This window comes from Acipenser ruthenus, chromosome 13, assembly GCF_902713425.1.
Source record: "Acipenser ruthenus chromosome 13, fAciRut3.2 maternal haplotype, whole genome shotgun sequence".
NCBI classification, from domain to species: domain Eukaryota; kingdom Metazoa; phylum Chordata; class Actinopteri; order Acipenseriformes; family Acipenseridae; genus Acipenser; species Acipenser ruthenus.
Genome location: NC_081201.1, coordinates 14,189,508 through 14,196,286, shown reverse-complemented (window position 1 = coordinate 14,196,286; position 6,779 = coordinate 14,189,508). Strand labels below are relative to the sequence as shown.

Genomic DNA, 6,779 nt, shown 5'->3' with positions numbered 1-6,779 from the left:
CTTCAGCTGGCTCCTCTGATTGGGGTGGGAGAAGCCTCTGGACGTCCGGGTTGTCTCTCTCTGCGGAAAAGAGACAACGTAAGCAGCATATCTGGGCAGTTGAAGGAACTATTACTTTAGTCCCTGAGGAGATGGTTGCCTCGCAAGAGGGACCCCCTCCCCAGGTGAACGGTGTCCTTCCCTGGCGGAGTAGGGGACGCTGCTTGGCATCGAGACCACGCAGGAAGAATGTGGCTGTGACGCCTCCTCGGGGTCCAGGGCCACCCTCTGCTCCTCCCATATGGCGCTCTCTCTGTCTGGATCTCGATCACGATCAAGGGCTGGGGATGAGGTCGTCAAGGTCATCAAAGGGTCCTCAAAGGTCGTCTGGATGGTAGGTCCTCCTTCTCTCGAACTCCAGGCACGTCTGCAAAAGCCGGAACCGCCTGAAAAAGAAAAAAACTGGAACCGCCTGAAAGAAAAACTGCTCTCAACAGTCAACAAAATCTTGAAAGACCGTCGGCCTGGATTGGGCAAGCCAAAACCAGACTGAGCATTAGTCTTCCAAAAAGTTGCCGAGCTGAAGAAAAGCCAGTCAAAAATAAAAAAAGTCTGTTCCTCTTCCCTCGAACAAACCTCTCACAGACCCTCGGAGGGAGCGGGCAATGCCACTACCCTCCTAAGCCTTAGTCCTTAGAAAGATTTATTCAAACTGAAGAGAAGCCAGAGTGTGGCTTTACTGGCAGCCCAGCCCTTCCGGCTGGCCCAAAGGCCTTCTCCTCTACCCGGCGGCAAGGCCAAACAAAACAGGGAACTCTTCCCAAAACGCAAGTGCCGTTCGGTCCCGGCAAAGGGGCGCTTTGCTGCTGCTGCCTTGAAAGCGAGGGCTCCTTGCCCCACTAAACAGCTCCGTTTCTGCTTTACCGCTGCGCTCGTTCTCCTCCTCCCACGAGCGCAAGGCCTTCTGGGTACACTGGCCTGCTGCGTGAGCAGAGCAGGCTGTCCATCAGTTAGGCAGACCTGCCTGCCTGCCTGCCTGCCTGCCTTATTTGGAACAAACAAAAAAAAAAACACAACAAAAAGAGCGGGAAAAAATACAACCCAGAAAAAGGGAGGGGGAGAGACTGGCTCTCTCTCTCGACCTTTCTTGTGCACCGTTCCCGGAGGTACTGCAATACCGGGTCGATGCGTGGAGTGGACGGAGCAAGCCCCGGTTCCATCTCCTGCTTCCAAAAATCAATTTAATATAGACGGGTCCCCCTATTAGAAAAATTCCACAAATTTATTATACAAACAATTTTCCAAATATATAGTCACATACATCAATAATTACAATGTAAACAAACCCTTCCACCTTTCTCTTGCTGAATTATACCCCCATTTCAACACATCCCTTTTAACTCTACCCCTTATGTCACTACACACTCTTTCAATTATTACCTCCCCTTTTATGTCTGTTATTTTTAATCAGTTTATTTCTACTTTCCCATAATTCAAACTTAATTAAACTGAGAATTAACCATAACAGCCATTGTTGTTTTGTTTTTGTGGCACTCTTTACAAACCCTTTAAATATTACATTGTATGACAGCTTCGTTCGTGATACCACCTTGTCTATGATCACTCTAGTTTTATTCCATACTGTTGCTGCAAATGGACATTCCCAAAACACATGTTCCTGTGTTTCTTCCACAAAACATGTTCCCCTAGGACAAAAAGCATTTCTGGTCAGTTTATGTCTGAATAACACCTCCCTTACAGCCATCCTTTTATGAAGCATCATCCAATTTAAATCTTTTAGGTTATTATCTAGCCCCTTTGGCTGAATATTTCCCCAAGTCTCAGGGGCCACTGAACTGTATTCGTTATTATAAAATACTTTCACAGATTCTTTATACAGTTCTTTATGCTCTGTGCAGATCTCTACCTCTTTACAGACTGGATTCTGCTTCAGCCACTTCACCGCATGTTGATAATGTCCAGTTATGTTTAAATTCACCTTGCAAAGCTTTACATAAATTTGCCACAAATAAACAATCTAATTTCACAGGAATGTGAGGAACATCCCTCCCTCCTTTCTCCACAGCCTTATACATCTCCCCTCTCTTGATGTACTCATATTTCCCTCCCCACGTAAACTCAAAAATCATACGAATAACACTTCTCCTATATCTTGGAGGCAACGGATACACATACGCTAGGTACAACAGAGAAGGTAACACATCTGTTTTTAAAACCAACACCTTCCCCATATAGGTCAGTTTCCTTGCTTTCCACATATTTAACTTTTTATTCATTTTAACAATTTTGTCTGCCCAATTCTTTAAATCACTACCCCTTTGATAGAAATTAACCCCTAATATTTCCCATCTGAAACTATGTTCAATCCCAAAAGTGTTTGCTTCCTGTTTTCCCAAGCTCCCAAGAACATGACATTTGTTTTACTCAAGTTTAACTTTGAACCCGATGCTAAAGAAAACTAGTCCATTAACTGAAATGCTCTCCTTGTATCATTATCAGACTCTAAATATAAACTTGTGTCATCTGCATACTGTGCAATTTTTAATTCCACACCCCCACTCCCTGGAATAATTAACCCCTTCACCCCCTTATCTGCTCTCAGTGCTGCAGCGTAAGGTTCCATGAACAATACATAAAGTAAGGGGGATAGCGGACACCCCTGTCTCGCCCCCGACCTTTGTTTAATTAGCTTCCCCAAGTGCCCATTCACATTGACTCTACTCACTACATCTTTATACATTATTCCTAACCATTTGATTAAATGACACCCAAAACCTAACCTCTCCAAAATTCTAAATAAAAACTGGTGGTTGACCCTATCAAATGCCTTTTCTTGATCAAGGCTCACTAAAATTAATGGAATATACCTGTCCTGTACCCACCAAATTACATCTCTAGTCAATTGCAAATTCCATTGCGCTGATCTTCCCACTACCCCACATGTCTGGTCTTTATGTACAATGAAACCCATCACCCCCCTTAACCTATTAGTTACTGTCTTTGCTAAAATTTTATAATCCACATTTAATAAGGTCACAGGCCTCCAGTTTTTCAAATCCTTAATGCCCCCCTTTCTTTTAATAAAGAAATAATCCCTTCCTTCATTGATTTTGACAATTCTCCTCTGTCAAACACTTCCTTTATTACCTCTTTAAACACTGGACCAATAATGTCCCAGAAAGCCCAATAAAACTCCCTTGGCAGTCCATCTGACCCCGGCACTTTATTGTTTTTCATCTCATTTACAGCTGCTGTTAACTCGCTCAACTCAATAACCTTCTCCAATTCAATTTTACTCTCTTCTGGCACTCTAGATCCCAAATTATTTAAAAATGTATCTCCTGCTTTATCATCTATTTTCCTTTCTGAAAACAACTCCTCATAAAAATAACTTGCACTATCTACCATAGACTCATTATCCGATACCTCCCTTCCATCTTTATCTCTTAATCATTCTTTTCTTTTGTTTCTCCCTCATAGGCTTGAAAAACTGATGACAACATTTTTCATTAGTCTCATAAAAGACTAGTTGGCTTCTAAACATGAATTTAGCAGCTCTGTTACTATAAATCTTCTTTAATCTCTCCTTACAAAAACTATACTGCTCCCAATCCATATTCTCCATTATTATCCTTCACCCGCATCTCCTCCAACCTCTTTTGTAAACCCAATATATCTTTTCTTTCCTCAAATGCTTTTGATTTGCAATATCCCTGCGCAAACACCTTAACTTTTTGCTTCACATCCTCCCACCAATCAATCCAGGATTTGTAATAAGGTTTCAATTCCACCCACTCATTAAAATATAAAATAAATTGTTCCCTAAACTTTTTCTCTTCTAAAATTTTGCAATTCAATTTCCAATACCCGACACCAAATACTGTCCCGTCTAATATTACCCCTAAAGAAATCATATCATGATCTGAAAACCAAACAGGCAAAACAGAAAAATGTTCTAAAGTCAAATCATTGGTCACAAAGAAATAATCTATTCTACTCTTTGCACCCCTAGAATTTCTCCAGGTAAATCCTGGCTTTCCTTTATTTAACTTTTTAAAAGAATCTATTAAATTAAAATTAGACAAAATCAACCGTAAATCCTTGCAACTAAAATCTTCTGATTGAACTGCATCTAAACAGACATTAAAGTCTCCCCCCACTATTACATGCCTATTTGTCATTAATACATCCCCCAAACCCAAAAATAATTATTTTCGCTCTTTCCTTGTTGGAGGAGCATATACATTAATTAATCTTAACTTTTGTTCCCTCCCATCCACGTCCGCTACTAGTACCCTCCCTGGCACCATAGAAAAAGAATCCTTCACTTCTAACCCTCTATCCTTAAACAAAATCCCCACCCCTGATGAGTGCACACCCCCCACACTCCATCTCGATTCCCCCTGATCCCATTCCCTTGAAAACCCCTTCATGTCCCTGTGACAGGAATGGACGAGTGGTGACGTCAGACCAGAAGGCAGCACAACAAAAACAAAAGGTACGGTGCAGTGGCGCGGGCGCCGTTTTATTTAAAGCAAACAAAAATAAAATAAATATTCAAACAAAAATAAACACTGTGCTCACCGAGCAAAACAAAAACAAATCACGAACACTAAATTAACAATCAATAATAAATAAACCATACAGGTCAGGCTGGGCTGTTGCTGTCACTGTTCCTGTATGTTATAATTGAATTTAGTTTCGTTTTCACCCGATCGCTCCGCTCTCGCTCTCGCTCTCGCTCTCTCCGCTCCTACAACACCCACCTCGAGCTAGAGAGCTGCAGGCTTTTTATAACAGGTGACCATCTCCGGATTAGCAACAAATTAAATCACCTAATTAATTCGGGAGATGGCCACCTTCTGCACGAGTTTTAATTATGTTGTGGATGGGGCTACCCATCAGAGAGACACCGTCAAAATACAAACAATAAAACATACGGCGCTCGCCAACATAAATACAATAAATAAAAATAATACAAAATAAATACACTGCACAGGGGTGGAGGGGGAGACCCCGATCTAAAAATAAACAAAACAATGTACAGGGCTGCTCGCCCTGTTACAGTCCCCTTCATCTTTTAAATGTACTTCTTGCAAAAAACAAACTGAAAACTTAATATACTTGAAAGAATTTAACACAGATGCTCTTTTCTGATTATTCCTCAAGCCCCTAACATTAACTGAAATTAAATTAATTGAAGCCATTTATAATTTATATTATTAAAAATAAACCCTTTATTTAAGCTTGGCTTGTAGGTCCTACTCCTTCCTCTTGTATTGCAGGTAAAATAGGTACAGCCAATGTAGTCTCATTAAATTGTTGGAGTTGAGCATTGTCCAGAAATTCCTCAACATTAAAATCACTGCTTTGTAATCCTAAATCCGACCGACATGGGCTCGCTGGTGACAACATCTTCCCCTCTGCCTTCAAAAAAGCCTCTATCACTCCCCTCCTCAAAAAACCTACCCTCGACCCCACCTCCCTCCAGAGCTACCGTCCTGTCTCCCTCCTACCCTTCCTCTCTCCAAAACCCTCGAGCAGACTGTACACCGCCAGCTCTCTGCTTTCCTGTCCAACCACTCTCTGCTTGACCCTCTCCAATCTGGCTTCCGCTCTGCTCACTCCACTGAAACCGCCCTCCTGTCTGTCACCAACTCACTTAAGTCTGCCCGAGCTGCCTCTCTCTCCTCTGTCCTAATTCTCCTCGACCTCTCTGCTGCCTTTGACACTGTTGATCACTCTATTCTACTATCATCTCTCGCTGACCTGGGGATCTCTGGCACTGCTCTGGCCTGGTTCTCCTCCTACCTCTCCAACCGCACTTACCAGGTAACCTGGCGTGGAGCAACCTCCACACCTCACCCTCTCTTAACTGGAGTCCCCCAAGGGTCAGTCTTGGGTCCTCTCCTGTTATCTCTCTTTACACCCGCTCCCTGGGCCCCCTCATCGCATCCTATGGTTTCTCATACCATTTCTATGCTGATGATGCTCAGATTTTCCTCTCCTTCCCCACCTCTGACTCCACCATCTCCTCCCGTATCTCTACCCGTCTGTCTGCTATTTCCTCCTGGATGCACTCGCATCACCTCAAACTCAACCTCTCTAAATCTGACCTCCTTTTCTTTCCCTCCTCCTCCCCCTCCTCTGATCTCTCTATCTCTGTTCCTCTGGAATCTACCACACTCTCTCCCTCTTCCTCCGCTAAGAACCTTGGAGTCACCCTGGACCCCTGCCTCTCTTATTCCCAGCACATCTCCACTCTGGCACGCACTTGCCGATTCTTCCTGAGCAACATCCGAAGAATCCGACCCTTCCTCACCAACTATGCTACCCAGCTCCTGGTCCAGGCCCTGGTACTCTCCCGCCTAGACTACTGCAACTCCCTCCTGGCTGGCCTCCCTGCGTCCGCCACCCGTCCGCTCCAGCTCATCCAGAACTCTGCTGCTCGCCTGGTGTTCTCTCTACCTCGCTTCGCCGACGCTACTCCACTACTCCGCTCGCTCCACTGGCTCCCGATCACCGCTCGCATCCAGTTCAAGACTCTTGTACTAGCCTACAGCTGCCTTGATCAGACTGCACCCAGCTACCTCCAGACCCTCATCTCTCCCTACACCCCCACTCGACCTCTCCGCTCCGCCTGCACTAGAAGACTGGCTCTACCTCCGCTACGCTCCCCTGCCTCCCGAGCCCACTCCTTCTCCACCCTTGCTCCGCAGTGGTGGAACGACCTTCCTACAGATGTCAGGACTGCCCAGTCCCTGACCACATTCCGGCGC

General features: G+C 44.4%; 1 pseudogene; it reads right to left on the bottom strand.

The window, feature by feature from the left end:
• Positions 1–1,123: 1,123 nt before the first annotated feature.
• Positions 1,124–1,265, bottom strand: LOC117418668 (U2 spliceosomal RNA; annotated as a pseudogene).
• Between the last annotated feature and the right edge of the window lie 5,514 nt (positions 1,266–6,779).